The following is a 24,088-nucleotide window of genomic DNA, read 5'->3' as shown; positions in this document are numbered from 1 at the left end:
TTGGACGTTCCACCATTCTGTTTATGATAGTTCCTTTACAATATTCTAGTTACCCTTTAGATTGTATTTTTTGTCTTTGTGTATGCACTGAAAAGGTGTGAACTTAATGAGAGAGGTATCTGTAGTGCTAGCTCCCTGAAACAAATCATGGATATGTGCATCACTGAGCCAGAAAAATGGAAATTATTAGCGCACGATGATGTGGGTACCATAGTAACAGATGAACCCGATTTTTCACACAGAATGCTCATGTTCAGAGAAGACAAAGTGCTGGCTGTAGGAGGGGTCAGAACTGGATATCTACTACGTTAAACTTGTATGTGGATTCATCTGTACACAGAGACCCTTAAGTCAGTTCTTGGAGGGATCTATCGATCAATTTAAAATTCACTTATGCCAGGACATATTGTCTTACAAGTCACATTGCCTTCCGTTGGAGCCAAATAAAGCAATAAATGTTGTTTTTCAAGTGTTCGGTGGTGATGTTTTGTAATGAGGTTTTACAGGCATGAATCAATTTTTATTACTTAAAAAGAAAAGAACTTGCCATATTGGAACCATTGTCTCCTAGATCCTTTAGGATGCCTCCTGGAGAGGCCTTCAGAATACCAGCCATGCATACTGCTGTTCTGTCTGGCTAGAGGCAACTTTAGTTTCCACACAGATCTTGTACTATTAATATAATACACATATATTTAAGGATTATATAGCAGCCCCTCAGCCATTGGTTGTTGTAGGTGTCATCTCACATTAGAGAAATTAACCATTGTGACTGTCAATCGTGACGTTCGAGATAGGTTTAGAAAATTAAGTGTATAGGTTGGCATTGGCGAAGAAAATCCTTTTCTTTGGTAACCATGCTAGAATTCCCTATGCAGCATCTGCCGGTGCTGGAGTGTGCAAATCTACTGCCCGACATCATATTTGCCTCCTGCGTCTCCTCTTTATCTTGCGGATGGCAGTACACTGTGTGCAGCATTCATACATTAAGACTAACAATAGTGTAGTTTTCCTGCATTCAAGGAGGTGCGGCTTGTGAGGGGATGAGCCAAAGAAGAAATATTTTTGTCGTCTTCTTTTTATATGTTTTTTTAATATATTTTTCACTTGAAGGTTCTGGATGAACGGTATTAAGCCCACAATCTTTGCAAGTATATAGTTTGATTTTAAAGACATCCTACTTTATTATAATTATCTTGATCAGTTTGTAAGAGCTTCTTCTTTTTTGCTATTTCAGACTTGAGTCTATCTGTTTCTATTTGTTTTTAAAATATTTGTATTGGAAATAGGATATCTCATCTTCAAGAGTAGCCCCTATTAATGCACCCACTAGGAAGTATTGACTTTAAAAAAATCGAGTATACAAGACATAGCATTTACTTGTTGTTCATGATGCTGGTCACAGGGATTCATGTGCATGAGTGTTTTGTTCCCTATATCAAATTTCTTCTTAGAAACAAAAAGCTCCTGGAGGAGATTTCCTTAGTGGTAATAGATACCCATTACTCAATGCACTCATCTATTTATGTATTCATATTTACACCACTGCCTCCTGATCAGGTGCCTCAAGGTTCTTAAAATATTCACAAAAAGAATATTCTCGATTCTGGAATTGCCTGTGTTGAGAAACTAAAAATAATTACAGATATGAGTTATTGTAAACTGAGAAACATTTATACTGGTTTTCTGCAGTGCAGAGCAATACGCTTTTTTGGTTTTAAAGCCAACAATGTATTTTCAACTACTAAATAAATCCATGTGTTTCCAAGAAAATATTCAGTTTATCATCCAAGGTGATTTTGGTGGCCATTCTTTGAAAGGTGGCAACAACAATCAAGAGAAATGGCAATAAATATAGGGTTGGAACTCCATATTGGCCAGTTTCTGGGCTAGGAAGGGAGGCAGTTCCCCAACCTTAAGCTGAAATTGCCCTTGAACTTGTCTGAAGACAGCACTATGTAGTGTTTAGACCTCATTGTAAACAATTCCTAGTTCAATACAGGCTAATATCAGTTTGATTTACACTCCACAAGAGCGCCCACCGTGATGCACAAATGAATGCACAACATTATATGCTGGAGACCTACACAGACACACACACGCAAACACACGCACACACTAAAATTAGAGCTAATTATAGGCAAAGATTTTGGCACGGTAAAGGCGGACTGGTTCATCACTGCTGCATCAAAATATCTTCAGCACCTGCAATAGTACATGGTGTACTTCACTTGCATGGACCATACTCCATTGCAAATGAGGCTCTTCTCCACTTGCCCTTACTACAAGCTGGTCCACCACTATCAATGGTTGTTGGCAAGGGATTCCTGCTGGACCAAAATTCTGCCTCCTAATGTTGCACTTTTTCTCATGTGTGAGGTTCACTGCTTGTCAGGAACAATTGGGGTAGCTCTAACCACTATTTAGGTAATATGGCCATTCCTATCTCTCTTACAAATATAGCTAACAGTACTACCACCTTATACCCAAAGGCCAAAATGTATTTAACTTTTTAAATAATTCTCCATTTTACAATTGTTTTATTGCTAAATGTGTGGCACCACAAACTGTTTCCCATGATGAAGATGCTTCATTTTGTGTTGCAGAGAAGTGTTCAGAACAAACAGATACACATGAAGTATGACTGAATCAAAAAAGGCTGACTGTCATTCGTTGGAAGGTTTAGCAATATTTCTGAAGTGCGGCCATATGTCCTCAAACCTACCAAAAGCCCTGCAGCTGTATTCTTGACCAGCTGCAGTGGGACAGACAGAAAGAGTCTTGACCAGGGCCGGACTGGCTACCGGGCAGTTGTGTGTGCTGCCGAGCAGGGGGATGCTTTCGTTGCAATAATATAGACATAGAACAATATTCTTCCCAAAAAGACATCAAAGCCTCCTAAACGGAATCCAACGATCAGAGACTTTTCAGTTATGAACAAAGCAGCATACCATACAGTACAAAATATTAAAGTGTCCTTTGTGCCATGAGTGCAAGAATTTAGGAGATAAATAACATAAGATACTTTATATACCATGAAATACCATCACAAGATAAATAATACAATTGTCCACATAAAACAAGCATCAGCATCTACTCCCTAGGTGTCTGATGTTCCTTAATATAGATTTTAAAAACACACAAAAAAATAAAAAAATTATATGACAGAACATTTCATTAGAGGGTGTCATAAAGCGATTCTACTACTGCTGAGGCAGAGAGAATAGATAGCTGTAAACATATTGGTTTCATCCATTTCCGTCAGCATAATAATAAAGCTGGACAGATAAATAATACATGATTAACATCTCACCCCTCAATGCAATGAAGCAGTACAAATGGTCTTAAGTGGCTATAAACTATACTAAAAATAAATGTTTTTTTTTCCAATGTACCAAAAGCCTTTATAAAACATTTACACCAGTCTATTATTGGTTCCGTTATTCAAGCTCTCACAATGAGCTTTTAAGTTCCCTGCAGTTCAGTTAAAGGTCCAGCCTGCTACTTTCAGTGGAGAGTTGAAGCATAGTCCCCGCCCCCTCCAGGGGTATGCAACACAGACTTCTTTTCTACTTGCTCTAACTGGGAGCCAGGAAGAGTTGGGCATTTTACCTACAACTTCTTCCCTAGACACAATTTTTCAAAAAATACAATCACATACCAACCCTTATCAAAAATATCTGTACATCAAATTCCGGCTGTCCTACAATGTACTCTTTACTTAGGATGCTATTTAAAGACAGATATAGAAGGAAAGTCATAGAAAATACCAAATTAAATTAGAGTCTGCCTTTTCCCTGCAATAAGGAGGTAATACTTGATATTTTTGCCAGTCTATAGACTATACATCTGAAAAGAAAACTACATACACTTTCTCTGCATTCATTCTCTAAAATCAGAAAACAGCAAAGGAGACTGTGGGCATTTTAACGTCCTTCCCAGAAAAATCTAGGATAAGTAAAATGCTGCTTGCATTATACCTGCTTCTCTTTCACTACAGTAGAAAAATGCAGCGAGAGGTAAGGACAGTCATTTAAATAGAAATTTCTTTGCCATAATCCTGCTCCCACAGGGAAACAGAAGAAAGGCTAGTTGTTCTTCCTTTTTGCCTAGTTTTCTATTGTGATCAATGTCATCATTTTCATCATTTCATTACATGAAAATGTGAGATAGATGATAAAGCTATTTTGAAAACAAAACATATAAAACACTCCACAATAGAATCAAGCACTGAGCCCCTGTTAGATCATCTTTAAGGATTCCTCCACTGTCTATTCCTCTAAATCAAGATGAAAAATAGCAACTTATTTCAACATCTTCCCCTGGTCAGTTCGTAGAGCAATAACTTTCTTCTAACCACTTAGTTCATGGGATCTTTTGCTGACAGTTTGCATGCTTGACAGCTCTGGTCTCCCCCAGTAATTTAAAAATAAGACCAATAGCAAATGATGTCTGAATAACAATGTTGTCTTCCGACTCCTCCCCTCATGGAACCCAACATTGACAGCATAGGACCAAAGATTGGAGAGAAACTCGTATTCATGGCCAACTCAACAATACCTTCTGACCAAAAATTTCCATTTCCTATTACGATGTCGGTTGTAAGACCTCATGACAGACATCATCAGTTTCAATTCAGACCGGCTGATTTTGATTCAGCCAGTCAGAATTTAAACCAGACGGTCATTCTGGCTGGCTTCCAACAGGCTTAAGTACCCCTTGGTCAATACAATGGGAGTTTCAAGGGGAATACCAGGACAGCCAGCCCCCCACTCAACGAATTAACTATCAATAATTGGCTGTCCCTTCACTGATACACCATAAATATTTTTCAAGTAACAGCCCAAACGGGTCAATAATTTTAAGACATCATTTTACATGAACCAATCACAAGAATTGGCCATTAGGCTGTAGTGTATCCAATTTCTAAAACTATTAGAAGTAAACTACCATTCACAGACCTATCATTCACAGAAAAAATGTGAGAAGGAAAGAAGGCACCTCACGGTAGCAACACCAAGGGGGAAAAACTGACTGCCAGTAACCCACTTATCATCATTGGTTACCTTCTTTCCGACAAGGAAATGTGCATGTGTATTCAGACAAGACCTCAACCCAATGAAAGCAAAAAAGAAACAACCTAAATGTGAGTATACTTCCTATGTGTACAGAAATAATCCATGTGTTCAAGGATCCCGTGAGAACAAAAACTAACAGCCAGATTCATCAAGGGAAAATCGGCTCGCAAAGGGCCAGATTCTGAGAATCTGGCCCTTTGCGAGCGCAATTTTTGCATTTGGGATTCATCATCCCAAATGCAAAAATCGCAAAATGCGAAATCGCTATATTGCGAGGAACTGCATTTAAGGAATCTCTATTTGAGATTCCTTAAATGCAATTCATGAACCATTTTACAATTGCGAATTCGCAATTTTTGGCTGCTATTTACCGCGAAATCTGACTTCGTGGTAAATAGCGAAAACTTAGAAAAATGCACTTTAGTGCTTTTTTCTAAGTTGTATGTTATGTTATGATGAATTTATTGAGCGCACTGTCACCGTGAGTTTCCTGGCGCTAAACGGACTAGGAGAGGGGAAAGATGAGACAGAAAAGATGAGAAAAATTAGTGGGGGGGAGGGAAAAGTAGTGTTTTTAATGATTTCCTGAAGGAAAGGAGGGAGCAAGAAGACTTAAGTGGGAGTGGGAGGGAGTTCCACAGCTTAGGTGCTAGGCAAGAAAAGCTGCGGCCGCCCGATCTAGAAAGTTTGAAACGAGGAACAACTAGAAGTTGGAGATGAGTAGACCTAAGAGTGCGAGAAGGACGGTAAGGGGTGATTAAGGACTTAAGGAAGGCAGGGGAGGGGCCAACAAGGGCTTTGAAGACCAGACAATGAACCTTAAAAGTGATTCTGTCACTGACTGGTAACCAGTGAAGGTGGCGTAGCAGAGGTTGAGCCGACTGCCATTTGGGGATCCTGAAAGCAAGCCGAGCTGCCTGGTTTTGCACGATCTGTAACCTGGCCAGCTGAGATTTGGGGAGACCGTAATAGATTGAGTTGGAAAAATCCAACCGGGACATCACCAGGGAAATTAGGACTTGCAACAAGGCTTCAGGCGACAGGAAGTGAGCGACTTTCCGTATCCTGTAGAGCTGGAACATGCAGGAAGATGTTCCTGCGCTCACTTGTGCCTTGAGAGAGAGTCCGGAATCAATCAGGACCCCAAGTCTTTTTACACACCCAGCAGGAGAAGGAGGTGTTCCGAGCTCAACCGGCCAGTACTGAGGGCCCCAAAAAGGGGCACTTCTCCCAGGAAGGAGAAGCTCAGTTTTGCTCGGATTGAGTTTGAGTTGGTTTTGATTCATCCAATGCTGGATGTGCAACAAGACTGTCTGAAAGTTTTTGGCGGCGTCGGGAGTGGTGAGGGGAAAAATAATCTGTAGATCATCCGCGTAGTTGAACACGGTGATGTCCCACTTACCTAAAGAGTGAAGGAGGGGTTGAAGATACAAATTAAAAAGGAGGGGAGACAGGGAAGAACCTTGAGGGACCCCGCAAGATGATGAGACGCTGGTGGCACGGAAGGAGCCCATGCTGACTGCCTGGGATCTCTCCTCTAAAAAGGATTTGATCCAGGACAGAGCAACCCCACAGACTCCGGCGGACTCGACACGGTGGATTAAGATGTTATGGTCCACCGTGTCGAATGCCGCCGATAGATCGAGCAAGACTAATGCCTGGGGTTGCCCTCTATCATCATTGCGTCTAAGGTTGTCCAACACGGCAAGGATCACAGCCTCCGTGGAATGGGCTGGTCTGAACCCAGCCTGGTTGGGCGCCAAAAAGTTGGTCTCCTCAATAAAATGCGAGAGGCAGGTCGTAACGTGAGCCTCCAGTATTTTAGAAAAAAAGGGCAAGAGGGATATAGGGCGATAATTGGTCAGGGTCGCTGAATCAGCGCCAGGTTTTTTTAAGAGAGGCAGCAGCACGGCCTCCTTAAATGAACTGGGGACTATGCCCGAAGAAAGGGAGGAGTTAAGAAAAGGGAGAATGCAATGTGGGAGGGTTTGGCAGATATCGCGGAGCACAGAGGGAGGGCAGCAGTCCTTGGGGGATCCAGATTTCACGTGAGTGGACAGTTTAACAAGAGATTCCAAGTCAAGCGCGGGGAACTGAGGGAAGGTAGAAGTGTTTAAAAGGGGGGGTGCTACAGTTATTAGGGGAGGAACGTAAGGAATGGAATTTTTAATGGCAATGATTTTGTCAATGAAAAATGAATTTAAGGCAGTGCATGACTCTGAGGAAGGGGATGAGCTCGGAAGTGTCCTGGCGTCCGATGTCAGTTCGCCAAGGACTTTAAAGATCTCCTTGGATCTGTTGGGGGCTGTTAGAATTCTATTGGAAATAAAAGCAGTCTTGGTAGAAGTGATTGTGGCTTTGTAAGCTTTACGCGCGGAGACGTAAGCTTCCCTGTCGGAACTGAGATAGTTGCGCCGCCATCTACGTTCCAGTCGGCGCAGCTCCAGATGTTGTAGTTTTAAAGTGGAGTTGTACCATTTGTGGGACTTGTTGGGGTGTGTGCGGGAAAAACGGGAAAGAGGTGCGCATACATCGCTAGCCGTCGTGAGCCAATGTGAGATGTTGGCGTCCATGGTGTTGACATCTAGGGAGTCAGAGAGTACAGGCTGAGTCTTAGCGAGAAGAGCGAGGAAAGCGGATGGATCGAGAGACTTCCAATTTCGAGCGACCCCTCCGTGCTGGGAGGGGGGCCTGACCCGGCCCTTTATAAGAATGGATGACGCGATCAGTAAATGATCAGACCAGACACAGGGGGAGATGGTCAAGTTGGAGAGCGACACCCCCTGTGTCCAGATATGGTCTAGAATGTTGCCCCCAATATGAGTGGGGGAAGTGACATGCTGCGTCAAGTTGAGGCTAGAAAGTGCATGTTATACACACACATGTCCTTTGGACATGTGTGTGCGCAACATCAGTCTACATTTTTGTTTCGTTTCAGGGGTGCTACAGGGTGTCCTTTGGGCCCCTGGCACCCTTGAAATCGCATCCTTATTTGCGATTACCAATTTGCTAATCGCAAATAAGGAAGCTGTAGAAATTGCATTTTTTTTGCGATTTCTACATGAATCCCGTTTTGCGAGTCTTTAATAGCGATTCCTTAATAATCGCTATTAAGGACTCGCAAAACGGGACATTGATGAATCTGGCCGATAATCCTCAACAGTAAAAATTGGTAAAGCGTACTTGCTACTGATACTTTTTATTCCTCGCTGTAAGCTTTTCCACGCTAAAAATGACTACTATCAAGTCAAGCCTAATAATAACTAGCCAACATGTTTCGTTGCTATTATCAATTTAAAGCAACTTCATCGGGCTAGGGATCCAAATCAATGTTTTCATGTGGGGTTTACATCAAACCTTCCGGTTGCGTTACTGCAGCATACCGGCAACCTCACAGAGATGAGTAAGACGCGTCATATGATCGCATCCGTCAGATGACCGTCAGCGGGTCTGTATCACCGCGACCTCAGACCCAGTGCGTTTTCAATCGTCCGGCCAGTCAGAACCAGCCCATATTCCAAATGTTTGGCAGTTTACGCTGTCCAGATTACGATGCACGGTTTCCGGCAGGGTTTCCTTGCCGACCTGTCCGACATGGAAAACTTGTTGGAAAGTGTGTTTGGGAGGCCCCTGGGGGACCTCTTCCTTTGCAGCCTCCGGTTGATGGTCGAGGGGGCACCTTGAGGTGCCTGCCACGGGGTGCAGGGATTAACACTACCTCACATTTCCCTACTGCGGCCGGTTTATGACGTAACACTTGCTCCCATAGAGAAATGTCAGAATGTGACCGAACATTGTGCGGTCGCATCATAATGAGGTGGTTGGGACAGACAACTGGAGGTCGGTCGGTCCAGTTTCCGAGACGGTGTCAGGCAGATGCTCGACATCATAATAGGTATCTTGCTGTGTAATAAAAACAAAACATACAAAAGAATTGTAACCCATTCAATTTTGCTCATTGAATCACTGAGTGATTCATGTCATTCAGTATGACTCAGCCCTTTGTTGACATAACAATCCTTAATTTAGCTGCTCAAGTTTCCATAATGTGTATGTAGAACACCCCCACCCTGTTTACCAAGGCATATTCCTCAGGGATTCTACTGATATCGTGAGCGAGAAGAACTCTCTCCGTTGTGGTGTAGATGTAGTTCAATTAAATATTTCCTCACTCCAAAATGGAAATAAAAAATGAGCGTTTTGAGTGTTACAATTCTCCCCGCCCAACTATAACAGAAATATGTAACTTTTTAATGCTTTTTTTCCTCCAACTACAAATTTAAAGAACAGTAGAGAGCATTTATTCTATCTTACTCTAATAACAATACATAGAAATTGTTGAATTTTTTCCTCCTTCACAAATATCCCACATGACAGAGAAAAAAGACCACACATTCTATTTATAAGCAGTGGGTGTTTGTACAGGCAGGCATGTGCTTGCGTGTGTACCTCAAACCAGGATGCATACTAAATAAATACATTAAAATTAATCACCATCTCAGGACATGAACAAAGAGGACACTGAAAGAACAATAAACAATGCCATTGACAGCCCTGTGCAAAGGCTTTTATGGGCAGCTCCGAGTTGGGCTGTTAAAGCACTGCCTTGTGTAAAACACCACAAGGTCACGTATAGTATCCGCTTATGTATGGATGCCATACATATAAAGCCATGCAAACACAGCAGGGGGCAGCCATGTACGGAAGTTTGTAAACTGTTAATAACAAATGGCATAAAAAACTGTTTTAAAAAAGAATGCGGGCAAGGATAATAGTCCCAAAAATGATGTATGATTTGCTCATTTTGGACTTTGATGTCTCTCAGGGCCCATATCATGATCCTGGAATCTGAGCTGTGCTGATTCAGAAGGGGTCTGTGTGTTTCTTTTTCCAGCCTTCAGCACAATCATTGACTTTAAATACCTGAGAACGTGCAAGGGCTGCAGGCAGCTCAAATCAGGAACTTAGGGCAGTAATTACCTATACACGTTTCAATGCTCTGCCATGAGCAGAATATGCACTAAATCTGAGGTTTTGCAATTTCGTGTTTGTGCCAAAGACAGGAAAAAGGAACACGAGGACCTCATCTGTGTCGGCGCAATATAAAAGAAAGGGTCATGATGCAGCTCCAGGTGTCTTAAGAACAAGGTAGGAAAATGAAAGCCTTCCCATTCCGGATTTCTTCATTCTCAATTCTAGGAACTGGAAGAAGGACATGTGCCGGTGAGCTCAGTCCTCGACGTGGGACAGTCAATCATCCTAGGTTGCTGAATAATAGGGACACAGACCTTTGAGGGATTGAGAAAAGTGCTGAGCTTCTAGCATGACTCATTTGGTCATAAACAGCCAATGAAGGTCATTCAATTGTGGAGCAGTGTGCTCTCTGTCAGTAAATTGCAAGGGTCACCGAGCTACTAGTGGTATTCTTTTTAATTAGCAGCTGGAGCTTTTTACTCCAAGTTTCCCTTCAGAAACTAATCTTTGGCTTGGTTTAATCTTAGATCCTGTCTCCCTGTTCAGTCTCATAGCCTGCCAAACTCTCTCCACATCTTTCCAATCTTACATCAGCAATCTTCTTTAACTTCAGGAATGCCTCGCCGAGTAGGCACCCTCGTGCTCATTATGACGCCTCTGCCCCAGGGTGCACTCATAGTGACATGATGTGTGGCATGTGGCTTGCCTCAAAGTGAACTGTGCTCGCCTCTTTCCTTTTCTGTCCCTCACCTTGCAATGCCTTAAAATAGCCTAGAACTCACAGCTGACTGATGATTAAATCATTGATGAGTTGCATGTGGAATGGTATGACATACAAGTAGAACAAACCCACCGCTCTCTGGTAATTGCATTCCTTTTTTACCGGCACAATGATATTTGATCAGGTTTGCCTGACAATCTTTCCTGGGTAAAGCAATAGCAGCAAGGTACCTGTAACGAATGCTTACAAGATAAGGCAGGCTGCTTTCTAGGTATGTTATTACACTGCGCTTCGAAATAGCTATGTCAAGATGATCCTTTCGACTGGCTGGATTCCTATCGGCTTCAACTCTTGTGAAGATTCTCAAGTCCAATGCCATCCATTTTATCTTTTCACAGCAAAAAAAGGTGTGACTAACAGTGAAGTCATTTTAAGATGCCTCCGGCCCATTTCCGTGCCTGCTGCGTGATAAGCTGCCCCATTGCGAGCTCTTGAATTTTTCAGCATGCACTTCTTGTCAAATGCTTCTCATCAGTGGGTCATCGCTATTTTTGCCCAGGACAAATGAGAACAGGTTAGAAGCAGTCTGTTTTTATTGGCTGCTTTAATCTAGATTGGTAAGGTGTGTCAATCTAAATTTTCAATGGGTACCAAATAAGTGTATTCTAGTAGACTGCTTGAACTGAAGTGTACGTGCCTTTCCCTGTATTATTCTCTCCAGCAGGAAGATATTATTGTAAATGATATTTAGGACACAATATTTATGTCCGATGATATTCTAACAATGATAGTTCGGTACCAGGCAGTTTTAAGGCACCAATGCATTCCCAACCCCAAAAGGCGGTTGAGAATTTGGAAGACCCAGCGGTATTAAAAAGTTATGCAGTGCTGCACAGCAACCAACGTTGCTGCATTGCCTTATGGAAGGGGAAAAACCCAGCACAGAGCCATCTCTACAACGGTATGGTGGTGCTGCGGTCTTCCCATGCAATGGCATTTAAACCAGTAGCCTAGTTCTTACACACCTGTGTGTGTGTGATGTCTAACATGGGTTTTGCACTGCACGCGTGCCCTACTAGTACACAAAAGTATGTGAAGAATGACGTTAAAACTTTTCAAAGATTGAATGTGTGCTGTACAGTGCAGCACTCATAAAAAAGACATACATAACAATATTAAATAACTTACTCCCACAACCACCACCCTCCCTTAAGTCCGTTCCCCATTACAGTATGTATACAACACATATTTATTTTACAAATTATATTTGTACCCATTTTCTCCCCGTAATCATCCCTCTTTTTTAAATCTTTAAGGGAATCTAATAAATGAGGGTTATATCTAAGGTTTTATACTATGCATCTTCCCTGTTTCTCTGCCTCTGCTGCTCAGCCAGTGTGAATAGCAGGGGTAGAATGTTGGTGTGGATGGGATGTCACTGGAATGTGTGGATTTCTGTGAGGTGGAGTGTCAGTTGGATCCTAGGCTGAGCAGCAGAGAGGCTGCTCCTCGTGGGGCCTTATCTACATCTTTCCTGGAAAATCTACTTAACATCTAAGAACAATAAACGTATTCATCTGTAACCTAACCACGTCTTCTGGAATTCCTTCCTACGATACAACAGTGAGCCTCTTCCTTTCCTCATAGCACTATGCAATACTGCACTCTCATAACCCGCCCAATGAAACAGCACCACTTTCCATTTTGCTACCTTAGGGGCCTTGGGCACCTTCCAGTTCATAGTTATTTCACGTCTTGCAAGTACCAAAGCTAAATCAATAAATCCTGTAGTATTTTTACACTTGGTAGGTCTTGGAAATCACCCCAGCAGATAGACCATAGGAGGACACTCAATTGATCTTTGTGTTGAATCATTTATGGAGAATATTACTTCCCTCGAATATTCCACTAATAATGCGCATTACCAACATCTCTGGACCCTGATTACCACATCTTGGGCAGGCCACTTTGTCTGATAAATTCGAGCTACCATTTCTCCAAGTTTACCTGGAAACAGCCATGTAAAGCCATTGGGCGTCCTCTTGATTCAAAGTAATGCAAAGCAATGAAAAGTGCTACTAAATGTAACTTTTGGGCGACTTTTGAGAGTCAAAACAGTTGTGCACTGAAAAGTAAATAACAAATCAGCACTTTGCACTAGTGTGCATCACTTTTGGTTAATTGGCACCAGCGGAAATTGTTCAGAAATATACCCCCTAGTCTCAAACTACAATCTCTGTGAGGGACAACTATAGGGTCCCAGGACACTTCCAGACTTATGTGAGGGATTCTGTTAGGAAGTGTACAGGATCATCGTCTTAGTAAGCTTATAGGACATGTGCAGTCTTGCCGTACATTGTGCATCAAAACGTGATAACGACAGCGCGGATTCTCTGCTCTGTATGCAGCAAACGAAGGAACGACCCTTCATGAATACAGCAGCATTCCGTGAGGCAGTCTCATTTCACATTAGTTTGAAACAATAGCAAATTAGTATTGTGACCTTGTCCACTTTACTATTCAGATTCATAGAATGCATGCATTATTAATCAGAAATGATTATGAGCCAACAATACATCATCCTTAGGATGCTCACACCCCGAAAACTCAAACAAACACTACAAATAAGCAAGGAGAATACAATACTTCTAAAGGAACATCCTGCAATGCAGGGCAGGCCTACAGCAAGGGAAGACTACAGGTCAGCAAAGGTATGAAGAGAAGACCAGTTTCAGATGACCAGTGAAAGCAACAAATGTAGCTGCGCTGCAAGGTGTAGGGTAGCGGGGACATGTTAACCTACCTACGGTCTGAAAATGCTTTTCACCTGCCCCGCTAGAATGCGAAATCTGAAATTTTCAAATGACAAGATCGATTCCTGATTTTTTCCTGATTTCTCTCAGTCTTCGACTGAAGCAGGACCTCTGCATGCTGGGTTTGAAACTATGCAAGCTGAAATAAGAAAAGTACTCCTATTGGACAATGTACATAGCAGGAAGCACCTAGCACATCAAATACTGGAACTTCAGCTAGGCTAGGGAGAAACACACACAGAGGCAAGGAAAACATGGGCACTGGGATACAAAATACACTGCGCTGCTGCTTTGAAATGAAGGCCCCTCCATCAGTGGCCTGGATATGTACCGGGGCCAGGGAGACATGCACACTGCGGCAGGGAACAAACTCACACTGAATCCGGCAATGCACTAGGACAGAGTGTACCAGGCACTGGGAATGGAGCTGCAATTACACTGGGTAGGAAAAGACAGGCAATGGCACAGGGAGAAAGTGACACTGGGCCCAGAAAAGGGAGACAGGGACCTGACCATTAGGACTGGGATACATGGACTCCTTTATAGGACTCCAGACAGGGACCTGACCATTAGGACTGGGATACAAGGACTACCTTATAGGACTCTAGGCAGGGACCTGACCATTAGGGCTGGGATACAAGGACTACCTTATAGGACTCTAGGCAGGGACCTGACCATTAGGACTGGGATACAAGGACTCCCTTATAGGAGTCTAGACAGCTACCTGATGAGTAGGGCTGGGATACAAGGACTCCCATATAGGACTTCAGACAGGGACCTGATCATTAAGACTGGGATACAAGAACTCCCTTATAGCACTCCAGACATGGACCTGATCAACAGGACTGGGATTCAGGGACTCCCTTATAGGACTCTAGACATGGACCTGACCATTAGGGCTGGGATACAAGGACTCCCTATAGGACTCCAGACATGGACCTGATCATCAGGACTGGGATACAAGGACTTCCTATAGGACTCCAGACATGGACCTGATCAACAGGACTGAGATTCAGGGACTCCCTTATAGGACTCTAGACATGGACCTGACCATTAGGGCTGGGATACAAGGACTCCCTTTTAGGACTCCAGACCGGGACCTGATCATCAGGACTGGGATACAAGGACTTCAGACATGCTCAGTTTAATAAGAAAACATGTGTAGGTGCGCTAGGACAGAGTAGGACACAGCTAACATACTCAGCCAGTCCGATTTTCACATGCCCACCATGTGAATAGTGAGATAATATTAAGATAAAATAACAGAAAGTAGCAAAACCAGGCTACCTACGGAGCCCCATCCATTGCGAACCCCCACCCAACCTGTACAGAACCCATACCAACACAGCACAGGGAAACTGATCAGACTCAAATCGATTAGAAGGAAAGCTGCAAGGCTGCACCTGCTTTGGAAGCCCTTACACCAGGTCAACCCACAACCAGCAAGCTCACATTTGCATGCCAATAAATAAATGCAAATGTTGCTTGAATGATTAAAATCATTCAAATTGAAAAAAAATTACAAAATTGTCTCACGCATAGAACATTTAAAATATAAGCAGACATCAATAACCCATTATGATTTGAAGCATATCAATAAAAATTGTCATTCATGCTCAATTTTCAGTTATCAGGGCACCGCCCACCACCAAGAGGTCCCATCCTTGGCTACGGATACAGAAAGACTGTGAACATTTTTTATTTTCACAAACTCTTTCGCAACTATATCAAAAGCAGGCACTGCTCCAATTGTGGTATACTAACAAATAGACCAATATATGATGAGGCAATATGAGCAGCCACTCAACCCCACAGACTGGAGCAACGACGCTCAGCAAGCTGCTACAGCTGAGTAGCTTTTCCAATATGGCAGGAGATTCAATCTTTGAGACTGGCAGTGTGTTTGTAATGACATCTGGTTAACCTCATGTAAATGCTCGAGCCTAAATGCTACCGCCAAATAGCCGTGATAAGAGAAAATTGAATGCAATGAAATCAAAGTGCTGTGGATGAGCACTGCAGCAAGCAATCCGAATAGCCTCATCTCAGTGCCCTGCACGTTTCTGGCCCTGCAGGCTGTAATGCTGTAATACAGTCGTGAACGCTGGTAACCGGCAGATGACTTACATCTTGTAAACCTACATTCCCTGCACACAGGATCACTTTTTCAACAAGCCGCTGATTAGTTTGGTTCAAAGAACATGTCAAATTGCAGTCCTGTGAATGCACAATCCTAAGGGAATGAGAGAAAACATGTTTTTCACTGCAGTGCAAAAAAAGGGCTTTTATGTCTTTTTGTTTTATGGTTTGCAATCTTTCGCCGTGAATGTTGTGTACTAGACTCTTTTGATCTCCTCAAGCCAACAGTAAAACTGGTCTCATTCATCAAAAGAAAATATTCTTAGGAAATACCACTTTATTGATCTCACAGATACATCAAGAGACTAAATTAGCACCTAGAATAAACCTAGTTAAATGACCATTACATATTAATTGCCATCATCACTACCCAAGAGATGTACTCAATTGAAAGATATTGTAGCATCATACAATTTGACATACGTCATCTGAACATTTAAAACAATTAGCACTTTAAACAGTAAAATATAAAATATCTCAAGACGATAATGCAACACGGCGAATCAGCACAACAAAACGGCATGGTGCAACAGTACACCAATCTACAAACACACAAAAAAGAGACACGCAATGCAATAGGGTTGGGTTTTGTTTTATGTTGTGTGTGCCGATTTTGTATTTTTTGTGTGGTTGCGGTGTGGTGGTGTGTTATGTTGATTTATTGTGGTTTCATTGTGGTATAACGTTTTGGGTATGGTATTTTGTAGTGTTTTTGTGTTATTTTTGTGCTTTATTGTAATTCTAATGATTGATGTTTTGTGTGGTTTTGTGGTTGTACAAATACACTTACGTTTAATAGGATGAGGTGTTTTTTAATTGTTGTTGGTAAGAAATGCTTTCAAATTAGGAGAAGACATAAAGTTGGTGTTAATTGTATGATATCATTTGGAAGCCATTGTGTTACTGATCAGCCTTTTGTTTTCATTATGACATCGCTGGTAGCCATTTCTCAATGACACTCATTTACATACAGATTTTGTGGAACCTTAGCTAAGTGCTCTGCATATTCCGAAAGGAAAGGTTGTGCACTTTGATCATAGTTTGCAATTTTCGAAGCTGAATTTTCAATTAATCTGAATTCTATGGTCTTTTATGTAGATTAAAGTTTAGTCGCTTTTTTCTGTTCCTCCACGGGGAAAATGAAAACACTGCACAATTAACGCCCGCAAATCCCCTTACAGTAGGGAATTAAGCTCACAGCATGCTAAAAACGCACTTTAAATAGAATTAATAATTGATCACAAAAGGCAAAGAGAAGTAGAATGATCTTTTCCCGGTGAGGGAGCCTTGAAAGCACCACTACAATTTGAACCTCAGCCAAAGGGGGGCTTTATAGCCATGATGGGGAAGGCGCGGGCTCCACATTACAGGGAGTCACCGCAGGCTGGAGGAGAGCAGCTTAGAGAGGGCAGATCTCAAAGCCCCCTTTAGGATCATGGACTTATCAAAGGTCACGCGGGAATCAAGTCATTGTGAGCCTTTTAAACCTTCAGAGCATCTCCACAACAGCGCGCGCGATGGGGGATTATAGAGTTATGCTGCACACCGAGGCAGTGAATGCCCTATTAGGCAAGCCAAGAGCGAAGAAGACCAGCAAACACACTTTAACAACCTAAGCATTATTTCAAACTAAGCATACATTATTGAGAAAGCCACTGGAATTGTGCGGCAGGGGAGCACCAAATTATGCGTCAGGGTTTACTAAATGATGTGGTAGGAAAAAGCAAATTATGCAGAAAAATACAGCATTTTGTTTTTATAGTGTTACCTCATTATTATGCATTTTTTACACATCGTAATAACTGTCTGGGCAAAGGTTTCCCTTCATTAGTTCCAGTTGAACAACCAAATACATACATAAGCAACTGAAAGATGACCAGTTAACCTTGCGAAGAGTCTTTCATTGCACATGAACACATATCACCACGTTTTAATTACTTTTTATCCATTTGAGCTAGAAACACTATTTTTTGTTAAAACCTGCGGAATATGCAGCAGATGGATTATGTGGCAAATGCGGCAAATAAGTATGCAATAAATCCCGCAAACTCATATATTTTCAGTACCCCTCTTACGTTTCCAAGAATAATTTACAATATTATCTGACATAACAACCATATCAGTTTACCAAAACTTCATGGTTGCTGAAACCAGCAAAAATACTCCATCAATGTGAACAGAAGGTTGTGTACAAGTAGTGTTTAGATCACGTATGTCGATAGATCAGTCTGAATAATCCCTTGCACCCTGTTTTTGGTTAAATCTAGTTAAAAAAAAAAATGCACATGAACAAATGCAAAGGAACAAACTAAGAGTGCACTATGCTTTTTATTAGCAGTGTTGAAGGACGGGAAGGTCTTCGTAACCCGCATAAGCTTAGCACCTAGTGACTTATGGCCACCGCCCACACTCAGCAAAGTTAATATATAATATGTTGCACTATGCTTATCTGCATGTATTCTATACATGAATATAGATGGATACATAAATGGCTAAATAGATTGAAGGATAGCTCAAAAGATAGATGGATGGATGAATGGATGGATGATGGATTGATAATGTATGCTGTGAAAATGTGTTTTGCCCAGTGGCCCAGTCAATTAAATAGGTTTTTAGAAAGAAAGGGGATACTTGGGGAGAGGAGCTGGCCTAATGGCTAGGGCGCTCGACCTCGGACCTGGGCATCTGGGTTTGAGACTCGGTAACAACGCCAAAAACCTCCTTTGATTCTGGGCAAATCACCTAATCTCCCCGTGCCTAAAATGAATGTGTGTCCTCATGTAACGTAACTGGTGCTATGTAAAGCGCTCTGATACCCGATTCAGTTCGGGTCTAGTTTACGCTATATAAAACTCTGTAAAAAAAAAAAAACTTGTAAATGTGCATTCATGCATATATTACTAGAGTGCAAAGTTTAAATTCTGAGTTATTAGCACATTGCTGATTAAGTACATTGAGAAATCACTGTACAGCACCTTACTTTACATTGGAAAGTAACAGGGGCCAAACTCGCAAAACAATGATTATAACTACCACACAATACCACAGACCAGCATAACCATTACAGGCAGGTACGCAGAGTAGGGTGCTATCAATTACCCTTGTTGAAGGAGGTGAAGGGCAACATGACCCACTCAAAGCTACTCAAAGCTTTGACTCTCTTGAGTTTTGTCCTTTCCCATGCTATCATTGGCCTATACAATAAGAAAAAGCCTTGACCAAGCTCACTGTCTAGCAATAAAGTGATTCCAATGTATTTAACCTCAAGAGTATGGTTATATATTTTTTATTTGAGAACATCTCTGCATGCAAGTGTCATTTCTATTTGAACTTAATGTCATGAGAACGTCCTATGCCATATGGTGGATGTGGCTGGCATAGCTTTGCAGAAGCACATCAAACATGTAATCTTGTCAATGTTGCATGTAGACAATTTTACATGCAGAATTTGTAGTCTAGTCCATGTTGTGTGCAGTCCCCATCGGTCAGTCAAAAACTTGTAGTAACTCATTGGGGACTCATGAAGTTTGGGTAGTGTAAGAAAATGGGTTATTGGTTGAAGGGGGGTGGAAGCACCATTTACACAACAACCACAATCCTTTACAGGGTGAGCCACAAATGACACTACAATAACCCATGCTTAATCCTCTGGTATTTTGGCACAAAGCTGTCAGGCTAACTTAGGGGTAATGTGCAAAGTTTTTAGGCAGAACACAAACAATAGTAAAGTAAAAACACAACCCAAGAAAATTCCCAAACCAATTTAGATAAATGGAGTGCATTTTAATAAATGCAATGTTATCAAATGACAATAATCCAATCAGTAGAGCTGTAGATTATCAATTAACCTTTTTTAAGTGGAAAGTGTGCCTTAAAGGACAAAGCACCACTCATGGTCATGAGGTCATGCTAGACCAGGGGAACGTCACAAGATCAGGCTCAACACAATGGAGCATGGGTCAGATACAGGGACCAAGTCCATCCTGCTGAAGAGTTATTTTCAAAGTCTGGCGCAAAAAGTTCCATTCATGTTGGAAAAGACCGTGAGAAGGAGGCTGAGCATCGTAGATGGTCGTTGCTGCAGCACGAAGAACAGGTTGGGTGTTGTGGAGAGTCATCAGTGTAGTGCAAAGAGCCAGTCAAGTGTCACTAGTGGCTGTTGCTGTAGCTTCGCATTGGTGGTTATCGCAGGTTGTTGTCGCTTTAGCCTGAAGAGCAGATTTGCCATTGCCGATCACCACTATAGTTGTTGGCGCAAAGATCAGAAGCTTTGCATTGGCAGTTGTCATGGGTGCAGATTCTTGGCGCAAACGTGCCTATTCACAGAGCACAAACTTCAGGATTTTTACCTTTTCTTTATGAGGAGCAAATTGTGATACCAGCCAAGGGTCCAGGTCCTGGAGAGGCACCTCTTACAGATCAGCAACTCACTCAAGCAGAGGCCAAGCAGGTTCTTTTGCAGGTCCAAGCAGGCCCAGTTGCAGTTGTTCAGCAGGGCAGTTGCAGTCAGGCCATGTTATGTTATGTTATGGTGACTTATAAAGCGCACGGCTGCCCCAGCAAAGGGGCGTCCCGGCGCTGACAACAGAAAACTGTACAGCTTGTAGTAACAAGACATTTTATAGCGGAGGGAAGAGCAATGTTTTCAGAGCTTTACGGAAAGGCAAAAAGGACTCTATACTGCGGATAGAAGTTGGGAGCGCATTCCAGAGTTTTGAGGCCAACACACGGAAGGAGCGCCCTCCAGCACGCACCCTCTTCACCCTAGGGACTGCCACAAGATTATGTTCAATAGAGCGAAGTTGGCGGGAGGGGATATACAAAAGTGTGCAAAAGGTCTAGAATAGATGGGGATGAAAAGTTAAGAATTTTAAAAGTAATGCAAAGGGCCTTGAACTCTATATGCTGGGCCACAGGCAACCAGTGGAGGCGGCAGATGGCTTTAGAAGTAGGACACCTCCTCTGCAAGCTGAGTAGAGCTGGAACTGCTGCATTCTGAACCCTTTGTAGTCTGACAATCTCAGACTGGCTAGCCCCCAGAGAGAGGGAGCTGGCATAGTCCAGTCTTGACAAAATAAAGGCCTGGATGATAACCTGTCTAATTGGGGGAGCGAAAAAGCCCAGCAGAGGCTTAAGCCCCTGCAATAGCCCAAAACAAGTCCCTGCCACCTTCTTGGTCTGAACAGCAAAACACACAAGATCATGCATCCTAGAACCGGTTATCTGGCTATCAGCCGTCTTCAGCCAGGATAGCTTGACTCCAGTGGCCTAGTGAGCAAGGGACCCACGTCTGGGCATACCATTCCCACATAGGGTTAACAGCAAAAGACACAAGATGATGGACGGAATGTTGCACAATGGCAAAACATTCACCCCCAGTCACAGATCTGGGTTTAATCCATCGTTATTTTGCTCACCAAGCCACCCCAGTTCAGAAATGGCCATATGCAAATCAGTCTTGACCCTGTGCCTCATGGGAACAGTCCAGACAGGTCGGGCGGGACTGTTCCCATGAGGCACAGCGTCAGGCTGATTTGCCTATGGCCATGTCTGAACTGGGGTGGCAGAGTGGGCTAAAGAACGGTGATGGATTAAACCCAGATCTGTTGACTGGGTGTGAGTGTTTGATTGGTTCAGATGCTCCGTCCATCACCACCCCCTTTTGTACCGCTTTGTTCGCCATAAGTTGGCAGGGTATGCTCAGATGTTAGTCCCTTGCTCACTTTGCCACTGGATTCAAGCAAGCCTGGCTGAAAACGGCTGAAAAGCCAGAAACCGGTCCTAGGGGGTTTGTTTCCGTTCCATGGAAGGCATGGCTTGGCAGTTGGGGCGGGACTGTTCCCATGAGGCACAGGGTCAGAGTGATTTGCATATGGCCATGTGTGAACTGGGGTGGCAGAGTGGGCTAAAGAACAGTGATGGATTAAACCCAGATCTGTTGACTGGGTGTGAGTGTTTGATTGGTTCAGATGCTCTGTCCATCACCACCCCCTTTTGTACCTTCTTGGTTTGAGCACAAAAGCAAAGGGTGGTATCAAACCAAACCCCTAGGTTTTTTACCAACTGCTTAGGGGCAAGTGCCAGCCCCAGCGTGGCAGGACACCAGTGTTCGCTCCACAGCTCCGAGTCTCTCCCTACAATACTACTGTGAGCCCTCTGTTCTTAGCCACCATCACCAGTGGTTGAACATACAGATTGAAGAGGTTAGGGCCCAAAGCTGAGCGCTGCGGTACCCCCTGCTTGGTGGCATAAACTCTGGAAACAAAGGGAGAGGCAGCAACCTGGAAGGTCCTCCTGGAGAGAAAGGAGGCAAACCAGTCCAGGACAACACCCGCTATTCCCACCTCCTCCAAGCGCCTCAATAGGATCTGGTGGGAAACCGTGTCGAACGCGGCACTGTGATCAAGCAGAATCAGTGCCGAAGTACGAGCCTCATCCAATGCCCATCTCAGATGTTCCGTGAGAGCAAGGAGGGCAGATTCTGTGCTGTGACCAGATCGAAAACCATTCTGAGCGAGTTCTAGTATGTTATTTTTCTCCAGATACTCCGTCAAGATGGTATTGACATAGACAGAGATTTTAGAGACCCCGGGCAGGAGGGAGATGGGGCAGAATCTCTCTGGCCTGGCCGCATCCATGTTAGGGTTTTTTAGCAGGGGGACAACCCTAGCATATTTCCAAGTGCTCTGTACAACAGCCTTAGAGAGAGATGAATTAATCACATGGCTCACGGAGGAATGAGCACAGGTAACATTTTAATCGCATAGGCCAGCTTAAGAGGATCGGACGGAGAACCAGACTTAACTTTACTACATAACACAGACAACATCTCCTGGGAAATGGCGGGGAAAGTAGTCAAAATGTAGGTAGTAGGAGACCGAGCCACGGGGACAGAACCTGATATCATCTGAGGGAAGGATTTATATATCTTCTCCACAAAGAACGAGGCAAGAACAGCGCATTGCTTTTCAGATGATATTGGAGTAGCAGTCAGGGCTGTAGATGATTTCAGCTCTTTCAGTATCGAAAATATACTTTTAGATGGATTAGCACTACTCTTAATCTCCTCCGCATAGTAAGTGGCCCATTCTGACTGAATAGGCCTATAATATTGCTTAATTGCTATGTTATAGGGCTTCTTCAGGTTAGGCTCATAGTTCCTTCTCCATGCTCTCTCCAGCCTCTTACACTCTTTGCGCATGGAGGTGAGCTTAGCATTGTGCCAGGGACTAGATTTGGTACTGCGACTATTAGACCATTTTGCTGGAATAAGGGAGTCGAGAGCACCAGAAATCCATTCAGACAATGATTTATCAGCCGTGTCAGAGTCTACTAGAAGACTGGGCACAGATGAAGAAAGAAGCTCTTGAAAATGCGTGATATTAAGTTTATGCCAAGGGCGCCTGAGTATGCGCTTCTGGGGCACCCTACTCGTGGGCACGACCCCCGAGAGTGACTTCGTTATGAGGTAGTGATCCGACCAGCACATCGGGAGGAAGAGTGAACAGTCAGGAGGGCAAGATTAGTAAAAACTGGATCCATCACGTGGCCAGCAGAGTGTGTAGGCCCTTTCACCAGTTGGAATAGCTGGCAGGCCTCAAGATCTGCCAGAAAGTTGCCCATGTCAGCATCCTGAGGATTATCCAGATGAAAATTGAAATCCTCGAAGATACTGAAATTTGCTGCTCCCATGGCTAAAGGCCCTACAGCGTCAATAAGAGCCGTTCTGAACTCTTTAGAGGGTCCAGGCAGGTGATAGATCAGTAGGCCCAACAAGGTATAGTTAGCATTAAAAGAGATCCCAAAGTGCCCAGCTTCACACCCAGCAAGGGACTCCCTCACAAAGGAGTATGAATAGGAAGATTTAAAAATGACTGCAATGCCACCCCCTCTAGACACTCTATTGAGCATCTTGACACTTAAACCCGGCGGATGCGCCAAACCCGGTTCAGCCACGTTGTCATCAGACAACCATGTCTCATTTTAAAAAAGGGCATCTGGGGCTTCATCCAGTATCAAGTCATAAACATCTGAATGATGTTTGACTAGAGAGCGGCAGTTTATACTAAGCAGTTTTATTTTGGGGCTAGTACTAAGGTCAAGACCTGGGGGGGCAGGAGCAGAGGACACCCAGGAGTTAAACCCACAATGCAGACAGCAGAAAGGCCCCTGCAGAGTGGGACTTGGAGGATTCCTACAGGGGCGTACACCCCTCCGAATAACGACGAGATCTGCCGCAGAGTAGATGACCATACCTCTGTGGAAACTGGCAGCATTTCTGGCATCAGGTGCGGACAGGCGCAGACGAGCTTGCCTTTGGCACGCCTTCTGTGCGCCCGCTGCGCACCCGCTGCGCGCTCCCC

General features: G+C 43.4%; 1 protein-coding gene across 1 annotated transcript in view; it reads right to left on the bottom strand.

Moving 5' to 3' along the window:
• Positions 1-24,088, bottom strand: part of ADCY8 (adenylate cyclase 8) — a 1,090,843-nt gene that overhangs the window by 1,029,166 nt on the left and 37,589 nt on the right. The gene's annotated exons all lie outside the window — the stretch shown is intronic.

The sequence above is a fragment of the Lissotriton helveticus genome, chromosome 4_1 (genome assembly GCF_964261635.1).
Source record: "Lissotriton helveticus chromosome 4_1, aLisHel1.1, whole genome shotgun sequence".
NCBI lineage: Eukaryota > Metazoa > Chordata > Amphibia > Caudata > Salamandridae > Lissotriton > Lissotriton helveticus.
The sequence above is the reverse complement of the archived record's forward strand: the minus strand, read 5'-3'. Positions and strand labels throughout refer to the sequence as shown.